Here is a 15,859-nt window from a genome sequence, read left to right on the forward strand (position 1 = left end):
TTCCCAGGACTTTGGCCTCCACCCCACCCAGACCAACAGATGCCCCCGTGTCAAATCCAAGTCCCACTTTCACAGCAACTGGACCAGCTTTAGCTGACGCGCTGCTGATTTCAGCTCGAGCCAACGCTCCGACTTTAACCAGACTGGCTTCAGCACCAAATAATGCATTTGGACCTTTGGCTTCTGCCTCAAATACACTGTATTCAGCACGAGATCGTCCAATTCCTGCTTCTGCAATGTATCCAGCCTTGGGAATACCTGTTTTTTTTCCTGAACCTGATGCATATGATCCTTGTTTAGCATAACCACCTTCGTTAATGGTATTTGCTGGTCTGTTACTTGTTTCAGACATGTATTCTGAAGAAGTTGCTTGAAACAGGATTTCTTATGATAGGTACATCAGATTCTTCATCTGCAAATGAAACAGATGAGCTTTAGTGCAGTAATAATAGGCACAGACATTTTGAAAAACAAGCTTTATAGAAATGTAAGCTATTTAGCACTGAACATTAGAAAATTGGTTTTAGTGAACCTTGCAAGCTAATATTTCTGTATTTGGTGTGATTCAGTCTGAGATTTGGTTTGCATGCATCTTCATAGTGTGTTAGTTATAATATATTTTACATAAATTATATATTTTTCATTTAATAAAGACACATACAGTGGCATGTGAAAGTTTGGGAACTCCTTGCAGAATCTGTGAAAATGTGAATAATTTTAACAAAATAAGAGAGATCATACAAAATGCATGTTATTTTTTTTATTTAGTACTGTCCTGAGTAAGATATTTTACACAAAAGATATTTACATATGGTCCACAAGACAAAAAATACCTGAAATTATTAAAATAACCCCCTTCAAAAGTTTGGGAACCCTTGGTTCTTAATACTGTGTGTAGTCCCACTTCACCTGGATGATCTATGACTGTTTTTTTTTTTTTTTTTTTAACAGACAAAAACACAATAATACAAAGGGTTAAACCATATTAAGGTACAATAATCAAAACAAAACAATAATAATTCTAAAAATAAATAAAAAGCAAGAAAAACATAAATAAAAAATAGAAAAATACAATGAAAATAAAATATATAAAATTCTCAGCCTATAATGAACCTCTTAACCTACATTGTAAAAAAAAAAAAAAACAAATAAATAAAATGTTGGAAGGGCAAAAATATTCAAGTTGAAGTAATTTTATTGCTTGTGCTTAGTTGAGAAGATATATTATATTAAAGGTCTGCTCAAATATATTTTAAAAACATTAAAAGAATGGTTACTTTTAAATCCAGTCAACATTCAGAATGCCAATGTTTGAGTGAACTAATAAAAACAAATCCAGCCAACATCCATTCCACACGAGCCTGAGTGACTTCGCGAGAGAAACAGAGCCGCCATCTTGTCAAGTTGACGCGTGAGGTAGGCTAAATACCACTAAACAAATGTTATTTTTTAGAATAAATTTAACGAGAAAATCATGCAACATATTCGATTTTTTTTTTTTTTTTTTTTTGAGTTGATATTTATAAAGTGTTTTATGAGTTGTATATCCGAAGAAAAGTGGATATTTAAGTGTATGTCAAGTTCAGGCGTCAGGGAAAGTTAAAGGGGTGGTTTACTGCGATTTCACTTTTTTCATTTTAAATAGTATGTAATGTTGCTGTTGGTGCATGAACAATATCTGCAAAGTTGAGGCGCTGAAGGTTCAACGTAAGCGGAGATATCATCTTTTAAAAATCAGGAAGTTTAATGCCTACAAAAACGACTCCTATGGGACTACAACGAGATACTTCCCGGGTTGCACACGTAAAAAACCCATCAAACCCCTCCCTCCGGAACATGCCAAAGAGGGGGCAAGGCCATGTTCTGCGGCTTTGTCGAAGAGGAAGAGTTATAGTGGAGAGTTGTAGCCATGCCGTCGAAACGGTGTTATTTTCACCCAGCTGTCAGGTCTTCTGTGTTCGGGCTTCCTACGGAGGCTGTAGTTCGTCAACAATGGTTAAAATTTATGTTTGATTATGTGCCTGACAATTACAATCCTAATTTAGCTCTCTGTGCTGCGCATTTTACGGAAGACAGCTTCCAGAATCTACACGAGTTCAATGCCGGATTCACACAGAAACTATTACTAAAACATGGAGCAGTTCCAACTTTAAAACCAGAGGCAGCAGTTGTTGGGCCACAACCTGTAAGTAAGATTTCATAATTTTAAATGTATTTGCATGTATAATTTCAGACGTAATGTTTTAGTTTTATCAAGGACGTAAACAAATGCCAACGCTGGCTTTAGTAGCCAGTTAGTTAAATGCTATTTCGTGTGTCTATGACAAACGCGTACAAACATTTTGGACGCGAATTTGTAATTATGTACTAATTTTGTAAATGTATTTTCCATGTATACTTTATGACGTAATTTTTCGATTTGATCAAGAACGTAAACACAAGCCAACGCTGTTTGGTTATAGTAGCCAGTTAGTTCGATGCTATTTTGTGTGTATAAGACAAACGTGTACGAACTTCAAAAATGTATATGTAATCACAACAGCAAACTTCATTCAGAAACGTTTGTAAGAGCCGTGCTTGCGGAAGTTCTGCTTGACTCTCTTCATTACCGCTTTCTGGGTCTGATTCTGGCTCAAACTGATACGGCAATATTGACGACATTATTTACATTTGACCGGAGCACATGCGACTGTCGCCCGTGAAGGTAATGGGCGTGAAGTTTCCGGACAATGTGCAGTACGCAGTTTAGCCAATCACAACACACCGGCCCAACTAACCAATCAGAGCCCATCGCCTGTTTCTGAGGGAGTGGTTTCAGAGAATCAGGAAGTCAACCGGTCGTTCAAATGACAGAGGAGAAAGCGGCTTACAATAAAGGTGAAATATATGAAAAATAAGGCGTTTTTTAACAAACGAAACACGAAGACATGTTATATTGCACCCCATAAACACAATCAAGCAAAGAAAAAAAAGCAGTAAACCACCTCTTTATGTCAAGTGGCACTGAATAAATATTTGTACTTCGACTGAATTTCTCAAAACGTATAGGCCAGGGGTTGGCAAGTAAGTTTGGCATCGGGTCAAAAAAAATGTCTCACAGTGTCTGTTGTAACTGTGAGCTGTTACTCTGTGTTAAATCCTGTAGTAGGACAGTCATTATCAAAAAGCCACATTTGTGTGGCGGTGACAGGCAGATTAGTCTAGAGCTCCCAGAGTGGAGCGTCAACAATCTCCCCTCCGCGCTCCAAGCATTTAATAATCATTGCGCTCCTGCTCCACTCCGCGCTCACTGATATCAGAGGCCTCATGCCCATTCAAAGTGATTTCTGAGCCAAGTCGATTTTGAATGCAGCTTCCAAAAGACAAAAAAAAATAGCTGAATAATATTTTGTTATATTTGATACATGTGATTAGATCATTCAGTGTGGCACAGCATCAGCTGCTAAATTCAAATTTGGTTTGTGCTTTGGCTGGCGCTGAGCCAGAGCTGCATTATAACCAAACACACACGATTCTGTTGAGCTTATGAATGCAATGGCCAATCAGAGACGTTCAGATGAGTCACCACTGAAACGCGGTGTTTTATTAACTTGCTCGCTGATTGAATTATCTGGTGAATTCTCTAATCAGAAACAACAAATTGCAGATGTGCATACGAATGTAAATAAGATATTAATTTCACAGTGTAAACAGCTTCAGTGATTTTAATGGGAGTTTTTGAGAGTGCCTAAACTCTGGCTAGACTGAATGAAAATGTTCTTTGATAATGTAAATGTTCTTTGCTCTCTGTAAAATGAAAGTGTTATAATTAGTAACTTACATCCTTGATATCAATAATAATATCCATGCATCCTCGATATCAAGAATACCCCCCGTGCCCCCCTCTAGACACGCCCCTGAATCGCAGACAATATGATAATGTAATAATTCCTGTGATATTTAAAAATACAAAACATGCCCCCAACAAGGGTCCCCCCAGTCAGTCAGTTAGAAAATGAAACATTTAGAAAAAAAAGTCTACACAAATAGAATACATAAATAACAAATAACACTTAAATGTATTTTTTTAAATGTTAGTAAATATAGACTATTAAAATGCACTTACCAGTATCGTCATGTCCACGGGAGGTTAAATCTAGGTTTCTGTCAGACATTTGTGGGTGTCAGTAGTTTGTGATTCTCAGGAGGTGTTTGATGGAGTCGCGGGTGGAGCTGTGTCTCGGTCAGAAGTGCTGCGTCTTATATAGCAGGACGAACTGAAAGTAAAAGCGAGATGATCGTTGATGCAAAGATGACACTGATTTTACTGGAAAAATAAAAGCAAGTCACACACTTGTTGATAAATGGTCTAATTACTTGTAATGATGGAGCTCATAGCCATATAGCCTACTGTAGTCAATATTATGCTTTTTAGAACTCTGGTGATTGTGGTGAAATATATACTATATAATCGAATGATTATATTTGCTTTTATGTGTTGCTTGCCAAGTTATTTGATCAGAATACACTACTTCTGAATTTCAGTCAATGAAAAAAGATTGCCTGTAAAATGATGTAGTCACAACATCTGCCAGCAGGTGCAGAAGTGCTGAATTTAAACTTGTTCATTGTAACTAATGTTAGACTGGAAGATGAAGATGAAGAGTTTCCAGATCTATCTGCGGACTCTGAATACAGTCAGAGGTTTCAGGCTCATTGACACAAACAGCATTACTGCACCATTAGACTGAACTCTAAAAAACACTGCGTTGAGCCTGGTGGGTCATTATGTTGGGTTATTTTTTCCCTTTGTATCCTCTAGTTTCACATCACTTGGAGGATTCAAACATATACTATTTCAGATTCATGACTCATAAAGATGTTGGGAAATGGATTTGCTTCTGGATCTGCGTCTGGTCAGTCCTGATACTCCCTATCTATGCAGACTAGGGCATCAACTGAAAGTGAAACAGAAAAGAGAAAAGACCTGCAGTGTGTTTATGGCAAGCTGTTTTAACATTTAATCCTTCAAATGTACTAGTATATTTTCATGCTACTAACATACTACTTAATTACTACTAGAATACTAGTAGGCTATTCCATCAGGTAGGCTACTAGTACTTATTCATTGGTTACTAGTGCTTATTCTTCAGGTGCTATAGTGCCTTCAAGATACTAGTACATATTACATAGTAGTTCTTGTTCATTAGACACTAGTACTTCGTTAGTGACTAGTAGACATTTTATTATAATTTTGGCAATAGGTGAACTGTTAAATTAGTGATTTTGAGATGAGTCACAGTCAATTTGACTCGTGTTTAATATGTATTACTGAACTTAAAAGATGATTTTTATAAAATGTAGTTTGATCGCTATCTTCTCAGTGTAAAAGATTAAGGAGGTTATTAATGTTTGCAAAAATGTTGTTTAATTTTCCAATAAAGGATGGTACATTTAATTACCCCTTAGCAGATTTTGAATTGTTCGTTCATTAGCATTGTTGCCTCATTAATTCACCACTAGATGTCAGCAGTACTTAAAAATAAGTACTAGCATGAAAATAGATACTAGATACTGTTTTAAGCAATTGAAAGCGCTTGTGTTTAAGCCATTGATCAAGCCATTGATAGAAGTCTAGTTTGATCGTCCCTTAAGACCCTGTTGATGCAAACTGACAAAAAATCCAACACACGCAAAATGAAGGTTCTTTATTTGCATCTATGGTTCCATGAAGAGCCTTTTGCATTCTATTCTTTATAGTGGAAAAATGTCCTTTAGATATTTAAAGTGTTCTTAACACAGTGTCTACAATGGGCACGAGCGAGGTGATGTGACAAAAGACAATAAAACTTGTAAGTGATTTAATAAGTGATTTTCTACACTGGATACTGCGAAAATTTCTCCAGATTTGTTCCAATGAAGGGCCTGACGAGGAATAAATAAAAATACATGGAAGTAATTTTCAAAGCATTATGTCATTAGTAATTTAAGTTTTGTGAAGCTTCATTTCTCTCATCACTAGTTATGAACGCCCTTCTTCAGATTGAATCGCCTGAATCCATCTATGCATATCTTTTGCAAATTCATGGAAAGACAAACACAGCTGTTTTCTTATTGAATGTTTGCACAAAAGAACACTGCAATACGTTTTTTTTTTTTTTTTTTTCAGTGTATTGTATAAATAGAAAGGGACTGACGCAGAATTTAAAGTTCTGTGAACACATATCAGTTATAAACTGGGAATGACTGTACTGACAAAAAAAGCAATAAAATTTGATTCAAATTTATTTGTATAGAAGTTTTCACAATACATATTATTTCAAAGCTACGTTACAGATAATTCTTGTTTCAGTGTTACAGTTGGGAAGTATTCTCTTATCAGCCACAGATCAAAGTAATATGTGCGTAATATACATGTAACACGTTATGTGGTTAGTTAACATCATATATTCAGTTAAGCAGACACAACAAACATGTTAGACACCAATTACAACTTGTGCTCATAATGATTACAATACAAGGATAATATTTGACAGTTCAGTACGTCAATCTGAAGTATGCCGTCATCTGAAATCCAAACTGGACTTGGTGTAATCTAATTAAACACACCTGCATAACCAAATACAAATATTTATTTTTAAATGAAAACAAGAGTCTCAACAATTGTAGAATTATAAAATTTTAACTATAACTATATGTTGTAATATTGTTCAAATGTGATTCTGTGCATTTAAAACTCAACAACAGTTCTGCTTTAAAATTGGATCAAGTTTAAAAAAATCTTTTTTTCTTTGTTTCTGTTTTTGTCTTTGTTGTTCATTAGTAATACGTACCTGCTTTCGTGATTACATGACTGAACATGACACTTCTGAACCCAGAAGTGATATAGTGGTTTTTGGACCAACTGAGATTCCAGTTCCCAGTATTTTGGCCTCCAACCCATCCAGACCAGCAGATACACCCGTGTCAAATCCAAGTCCCAATTTTGCACTGACTGGACCGGCTTTAGCTGAAACACTGGCAAGTTCAGCCCGAGCCATTGCTCCAGCTCCAATCACACTGGCTTCAGCACCAGCCGAGGCGTTTGGACCTTTAGCTTCTGCCTCAAATACACTGTATTCAGCACGAGCTCGTCCAACTCCTGCTTCTGCGAAGGCTCCAGCTTTGGGAATCCTCTTTCCTGGTTCATCTTCAGGACTTACTGCATATGTTCCACTTCGAGCATAAGTGCCTTCTGCACTGGCATCTGCTGGTCTGTCAAACGTGTCAATCATATCTATGGTGTTGCGTATTGACACATTAGCTGATGCAAGGCGCACAGTTGGCTTTGTTGTAGTATCCCTTTTGATTTTCTGTGGCTTGTGTAATGCCTTTTTAATGTCACTTGAATCATCTACGCTGTCATCATCATCTTCATCCAGCCATGTAGTATAAATCATATCAGATTCTTCATCTGAAAATAAATGAGTTTTAATGCAGTGCATTGTGGCGAGTGGCGCAGGTGTTGCTCATTATCATTAACTCCACCGGCCTCGCTCCGTTCCCACGGCTCTCGGCCCCGCCCCACTCGCCACATGCATATAGACAGACATTTAGAAAAATAACAATATGAATTTACATCGTCATAGCTGCCATTTTACATTGAACTTTAGAACAATGTGAAGGTGGAAATACATCTCCACATTTGATTATGCTTGTGTCTCTCGGAGTTGATCAGAAGACGTTTTTCGTGGAGTTTGAGCTATTCTCTGTCTGACTGGCATGATCGTGTAGTGAGTGTGGCTAAACTATCACACCAAGCAAGAGTGACCAATAGAAACAGGTCTTTCATTCTAGTGCACAGATACCGCTAACTGAGATGCAGCTTCAACTTTTAGACCTGCAAACAATGACAGAAAAAATGCGAGATGAAAAAGAATTGCATAAAGAAAATCAAAGATTTACACGCACCGCAAAGAGTTTTGTTATCGATAACTTTATTTTTGTAACTATATTCAAACTTTTTTTTAAGTATTTGACATCTTTTATATTTTAATTACAAAATAATTAGTTTTGCTCTCATACGCAGTATGTTTGATTGCATAAAAAAGACACAAAAGTAAACAAGATGGACAGTTCTTACTTCTCAAAGATGCATTTCATGATTGACACTCATGTGCTTGTTGTTAACAAAGTGAATGCAATTTAAATTCTGTTGTATATAAATGAAAATAAATATGAGCAAGGCACCCAAAGTACCTGTTAATTTAAAATGTGTCTTTGCCATCCATTTTTAGTTTAATAAAGACATTCAGAGTGTTTGGGAATATTCACAAGCAATTTCTACACATAAAACCTACCACAATTAGAAAATTAAATGTTTTAGAAATAATTAAATACACAAATAAAATACTCAAATTAACAAATAAAACTGAAATGTATTGTTTTTTTTTGTTTGTTTGTTTTTTTAATGTTAGTAAATATAGACCAACTATTAAAATGCCTTTACCATTTTCGTCATGTCCATTGGGGCTTAATTCTCGGTTTTCAGACATTTCTGGATGCAAGTCTAGAAATCTCAATAGGTGTTTGGTGGAGAGTCCAGAGAGCTTCAAAAGTGCAGCTTCTGTCAAGTAGTTTCAGGGTTGCCAGATCCCAGAAATATTTATACACCAAAAACTGACTCAAACCCCACCCCTGGCCCACCCAATCACATTCTGACAGCTGGGATTCCCAATAGCCTTAAAATAAATGTTTTGTTTTTATTTATTGTATGTTTGAAATCTTGTTTGGATGATTTTAGATAGACTTGTTTTCTTTTATCTGTATTTTATTCCTAAATCTTTTAATTTTGGTATTTTTTTCAGCTCTTGCATGATCATTTGTTTAAAATGTGAGCTATAAATAACACTGTCAAAATGTGAAAAAATGACATCCATAAAATACTATGTCTATTATTATTGCGTACTATTGTTGTGACACTGCCTGTTTTAAGCAGTTAACATGGATTGAAATGCAAGTTATAAAATGTTAAAAAAAATGTGTTTAGACATTGCTGGCTTGCTTTGGCTGAATGTGCTGGATAAAGTGGGCTGAAGGGTTCCAGGTAAAGTGAGCAATAACCTTTAGTAATTTAATGAATTTATTAAATAGCTCAAGCATTGTTTAGAGAACTCAGCGTGAACAGTGTGTTGAGAAAATTTAGACAGGATAAAAAGTTTTAAAACAGTGGTTCTTGAGGACCCACTGCTCTGCACATTTTCTTGTAGTTTACATGGAGACAATAATGGTATCATTTTCAAATACCTGCACTTTGAAACACGCCTAAAAAGTTTTCTGTTTTTAGTTGAAAACAGCGTTGTGTAAACACCCCCTCATCATTTGGATTTAAATAAACAAATACTGAATAGTTTAGGATTGGATCTGTATTGCACTGATTAATCGAGTTGATTTTAAGTAATATCCTGTTGCACTAAAGGAAATTAAATGTCAACACACATACTATCACCATGCTGGGTTTATTAAATGTTTTTTTTTTTTTTTTGCGCTTTGGGGGAGGATTAATTTAGAACTACAAAAACAAATAAAAAGTGTAAACTACAAACATGGTGGATGTGCAATAGAGAGGTTTGGATAAGGAGGTTTGATTGATTAATAATCAATATCTAACTTGATGACAAATATTTATTTAATGTTGTCCATGTTATATTTCATCTGCAACAGCTTGTGAATTTTCATAAAGATACGTTTGGTCATTAACTCTTAAATGCATCATAATGCAAACACATGAGGAGAATTCTCGGCATGAAAGACACGCGACTGGCAGATCAATGTGCTCTTTCATTTCTATCCAATACTGTAGGAAATTAAATGAAGTGTAATGTGGATGATGTTATCTTAGACAAGATGATTGACAGGGCGGTTTATGGGACGGGATGCATGTAACTAAAGCGTGGTCCGTTAAAGATGCAGTTATGATGAAGTAGTAGGCTATGTCCCCAAGCTTGCCTACTCTTCTGCTACACACTCAAAAGTATGTATGTTTTCTTCACAAAATGAGTACATAGCTTTTAGGGCGTAGTATACAGTATGTAGGTGAACTGGGATACAGCAAGGCCTGCTTTTTTCCCCATTCATCAGTGCTGCGGTTCTGTTGTTGGATACTAGTTGTATACAAAAAACATTTAGTCACTCAGAAGTCAGAATATGTTTAATTCCTTTGTTTTCGTTTTCTCGTTTCCTATATTTAGTTTCTGTTTCTTTGGTTGCTTTGGTTTCTGAATATGTTCTGATTTGTTTCTATAGTAACTGATTATGTTCACTTGTTGCTTGTTTAGTTCCTCATTTATGTAATTTGAGCAGTTATAGCCATCAGTTTCAGTTGTTTTTTGTCCGTTCTCGTCTTCATGTTGGTTGCTCTTCTTAGTGTTTCCTGTGGTTCTTGGTTACTAATATCTTCTGAAAATCCAAAATGTGAACTCAGGTGTGAATCACCTGTGGATAAATGTCATGTGACTGATTATTCTCCATTAGGGCCAGATCATGGGAACCAGGAACCTGAGTCTTGCGCTGGACTGTTTTCTTAATCCCACTCCCGTCCGCTCACGCAAACATTCTAATATTGTATATAATTTTTGCTACATACCTGGGTGCACTTTTTAGCGTGACATGAAATACGTACCAATAAGTACATATCACTGCTGTTTCCAAAATAAATGAACATTTTCACATAAATTTACAGAGTTGCGATTAATAAAGCGTAATTTTCGCACAATTACTTGAAGAATATCATGCTACGACTTCAAAACAATATTAATATGCTGGGAGATTTGAAAACTGATGCTTTTGAACGTTACCATCGCACACATCCAGCTTCATATCTATGGTTTTTCATAGGTGATAAGTTTGTTCGGTAGCTCACGGAGTACGGAGACGGACTTAGGAGACGAGAAGCACCGGTTCGAATCCTGTGTAACTACGGTTCGACAAAGCAGTTAAAATCTGCGTAAAAGGAAGTTCAAATGGCACAGTTGCATCAGCTAATACGTTTTTATATCAGTTTTGCATTTGTTAACACTATCGGGTAGGTTTAGGGCTGGATTTGGTGTAGGGCATATTTCCAACACGATAGAGCATTAACTTTTAGCGACAGTCCCCGGATATTTGTATTCTGAATCGTCGCAATACGTATCTGAAGCAACGTAATTAAAAAACAGCAATACGTACCAATATACGTATTTCTATTTGAAACTACGGCGAAACGTGCAGCAAGGTACGTAAAACGGTGTCGCACAAAAAGTGCGCAGAGGTATGTATTTTTATGAGACGAGGTTGAATTTTTGCGCATCAGGGAGCCGCTGTCAATATGCGGGATATTGAAATCGCTTTTGAATGAGCGCTCGCTGTTCACTTTCACTTTTGATTTTGTGATAATGCATACTCTGTGTAAAGGGAACTTAGTTATCTGAACTGAGGTACACTATGACTGTCTTACCACCTCCAAAGTGTATGTTAGTATCTCTGGATCTTCTCCGTTGCTTAAATTGTTTTATGAAGAAATTAAGTTGTGTGTCAGCTCAATCACAACAACAGAGAAACTCTGAACAGATGATTTACTGCACACTTGTTTATGATAAAGCATTGAGATAATATCAACTGATATTGACATGAAACATGCACAAGATCTGCAAACAACACTCCCTACTTCTAAATGATTACACTTGCACATCCTGACAATTGTTTTTACCCTGTTTATTCACTATGGTGTAGACATAGACATTATTAATGTCTTGCAAGGCAAGTGGGAGAAGTTTTCCAGCACCGTCACAGGGCTCTGATTTCAACATAAGCATATATTTTTAATCATAAAGTAGGAATTGAGTATAAATAATAAGGCTTAATCATTAAAAAAAACATGGTACCATCATTTTTGTCTTCCTCATATCACTTTCATAACACGTTTTCTTATTCTGTAACACATTATAAGAAATATCAGAAATTTAGAAATTTTCCACATGTATGTACTATAGATCCACGTCTCATGTACAGTGTGTGTATATATATATATATATATATATATATATATATATGTGTGTGTGTGTGTGAGAGTCAAAATACCTCAGTTTAAACAAAAAACTAAATATAATTACAGTATTTTGTATCGTTAAAAAAAAGTAACTATTCTGAATGCAAAGAACATTTTACAACTGCTTCTATATAAATATATATTATATAAATACATTTTATATTTTCTAAGAACATTTTACCGCTGAGTAGTTTTGATTTCCTCACTGATATGCATTGCATTGACTGGTGCAGAGTTTCCTAGATGACTTATTTTATTAGAAATTTAATAACAGTTGACATAATTAATTTTTATTTTTATAAGTATTATTTTTATAAGTTTTATTAGTGTATTTCTTAAAAGTGTGCTTTCAGTGTTCGTAGACTTTTGTAAAATAATGCTAAGTTTAAATTAACTTGATATTATTAAACATATTTCTAATGTACTAGTTATAAGTACATTTTCCCAACTGTGGTACTTAAGTACACTTAATATAAATGCACTAATTAACACTAACACTTAAATTGGTTTTAAGTATAGTCAGATAATGTAAACCAAATTAACATGTAGTTAAATATTTAATATAAAGTAAATATTAACATAGTTACAGTAGTAGTTATATCCAATACTCCACGTCAAAGATGATTTATGACCATGATTTATGACCGGATTTATGAGCACCCTGTCAGCGTTGATTGACAGGTTGTCATATGTCAAATGTATATCTGGGTAGATTTCTGACCTGATTTATGGGTATATGACCCCTCTGTCACCCTGACTGTCACGTCACCGGGGTCCTGTCAGCCCTGACTGACATGACAGTAGGGGGTTTGTAAATCAAAAGCTCTAAACAGATGACATTTGTTGGATTTATCAGTGGATTTACGTTGTTTTTATCACTCACCTTGGTGCCATGGGGTTTTTATGGCGTTCCTTCCTGGCCTGTTTTTCACACCTAAAGACCCTACCTACATCCTGAAATGCTGTTTTAAATAGTGTGGTTAGAATATAGCAATTTAAACACAGAAGACATTCTGAACGTTCCTGCTACTATGGCTGCCGCTGCTCCAAAAACTCCTAAAACCGTTAGAAGAGGCCTTGTTGATATGATCTCTTATCTCCACCCACATATTACAGCCATTAAAAAGTCTACAGATCGGAACGCTCACTACATTCATTTCCACCATGTCTCAAGAATCCACGTCTGCCTGCTGCTATAGCAACACCCCTGAAACCCTGCCTGCAATGCCTGATGACAATGCTACACCTGTGGAGACCCTCCCACAAACCTCCAACAACGACTGGTTGGATAAATTCTGCATGGAGCTGGGGTATCACAACCTGACCTTTCTTGCGACGCCATACGGCAGTAGCGGTGCGATAGCTGGAGCCGCGGCCTGTGCCGCCATTGATGACACCGATGGATGTATCCGTACTGACGCATTCAAAATCATAAAAGCAACTATTGTGGTCATACTGGAGCATCTTATCAACAAAAAGCTTAAGGAACTCTGCCTTGGTTGTGCCGTGGATCATCCTAGTCAGTTTAGACACTCCTGTTTGTTTGAACCCAGCGCCTATTTCTTTGACGCATACTTTGAGGAACTATCACGTAATCTGGTAAAACCTGAGCTTAAACACATCATAGCTCAAGCACTGAACCGATTCGGTTTAAGGATTAATCCACACAGAATCCAGGGTTCAGTGGATGCTATATTGTGTGAGATACGTGACGAGGTTTACATTGTGGAGAAACTTCGTGAGGTCAGAGAAAAAGTTGTGGATGTTACCAGTGAACAGATTGTCTATGACGCAGTGGACAGCTGGAAGGGCAGCACACACACTGGACAAGTATAACATCGCCATGGGGAACGGATGGTGTGTTAATGTTCTGACAAAATTTATATTTAGACAACGTATTAGATGTGAAATGACCAACTTACTGTACAAGATCATTGATGACAATCCTGATGTGTCCTTAGCAGTAAAAGGATGCGCTGTTGATGCCAAACGTTTTACAAACCTCAAGAAACAAATGGCTGTTGTAAGAGCCATGTCAAATGACTGGACTGATGTTATGCGTATGTGTATTAACTCCAGTGAGACGGTTTCTGTAACTATCATAAAAATACTAGACCTGATGACTGAATGTGGTAGTAACATTAGAATTGCAGACATTTTATGTATGTGTACATACGTAACAGACCTGTGTACGGCATTGATGTCAAGAAATGATCAGACTAATGTTTGTGAGATTATTGAAACTCTGATTGACTATGTGATAGAGAAAAAAATTGTAATGTGTGTGAAGTTTCTTCAGTACATTGATGATGTTTGAAAACTGCTATTTTCTTCTTGAAATGCTTTTTGATGAATAAAAAACAATTCACTTTAACCCCAGGTGTTATTCTTTACTAGACTCCGAAGTGACAATATGTCCGAGCAGACACTCAAAAGAATTTACTATACCCCTTCTAACCCAGGGGCTCTAGGAGGTAAAAAACTATTAAAATATGCCGTTTTAAAGGAAACAGGTGTTCGCTTAAGCGATAAAAAGTTCTGATGGACATAACTAAATAAATAAATAAAATAAACAACAGAAAGAAAGAAAGAAAGAAAGACGTGGGAAAACATTACCTAAATGTTGTGGCATCATTGACTGAGTGCTATCCATATGTACAGCTGATCTGTAGCCCCCTGGCATCTCTGGATCAAAGACATATTAATAAATTACATCAACAATAAAATACTGATAAATTGTGTGATGTTTATCATTATCATCAGTTATGTCCATCAGAACTTTTGACTGATTCAAAAGAGACTTTTTAATTTGTTCACACAAGCATCAAAACAGTAATTTACAATAACTTCATATTCTGGACAATTGTCAGAACTGATATACTGATATTTTTCAAAAAGATCCTCTACACATGTCAAAATGGTAAAATGCTCATCATTTTCCAGAAAAAGTTGTATGTATCTTGCCTTCAAATTGATGTGCCATAACCCTATGTCCTTCACTTTGGACATCCCAGTTTGGTGTATTGCAGAAATCTAAAAAGGAATATTTCATTTGTGTTAGTACAATTACATGTTTAATAACTATTCTGTACTGGCTATCAGATACAGCTTTTACATGGCTAGTAGATGGCTTTCGGATTATGCCTTTGTAGTGGAAATTGCCAATTCAAATTAATAAACAAACAAACAAACAATATCTAAATGTTGTGGCCTCATTGAATGGGTGCTATCGGCATTGCAGGTTTGGATCATTGAGATAATAAATTACAGGGCTGCAATCATTTTTGGTATATGGTGTATTGTGTAAAACTGCTTATCTTCATTATTATTTATACTTACCACAAAATCCATCTCTTGGCAAGCTGTCAAGACCCCCACATGTCTGTGATGGCTCAGGTGCTAAAAAAAAAAGAAAAGAAAGATTTATATCATAATAATAATACCGTTGTTATATACAAATGACAACAATATTAATTGTTTACTGTAAATAAATGTATATTGGTGTGGCCCAATGGTATACAAATTAAAAAATTAAATTTTCTTGTACTTTCGGATGAGTTCCTTCTTGGTTCCATTGTTCTCGGTGGAGAGGGAAGGGTTGGTATTTTTGCTGGTGGCCTGGTGTTGATATTACCGAAAACAATTTTATTAAATTTAAGTTATCATTTAATTACTTTATAAACCAAACAAGATATGTTAATTCATATACATACTGTCTTCAATATCTGTGATATCACTATCTGACTCTAAAAGGCGTAAAGGTGGTCTCTTCAGCCTGGTTAGCCTTTTCTCAGTGATGGAGGAGTCTGAGAGTTC

This window comes from Onychostoma macrolepis, chromosome 11, assembly GCF_012432095.1.
Source record: "Onychostoma macrolepis isolate SWU-2019 chromosome 11, ASM1243209v1, whole genome shotgun sequence".
Taxonomy (NCBI): Eukaryota; Metazoa; Chordata; class Actinopteri; order Cypriniformes; family Cyprinidae; genus Onychostoma; species Onychostoma macrolepis.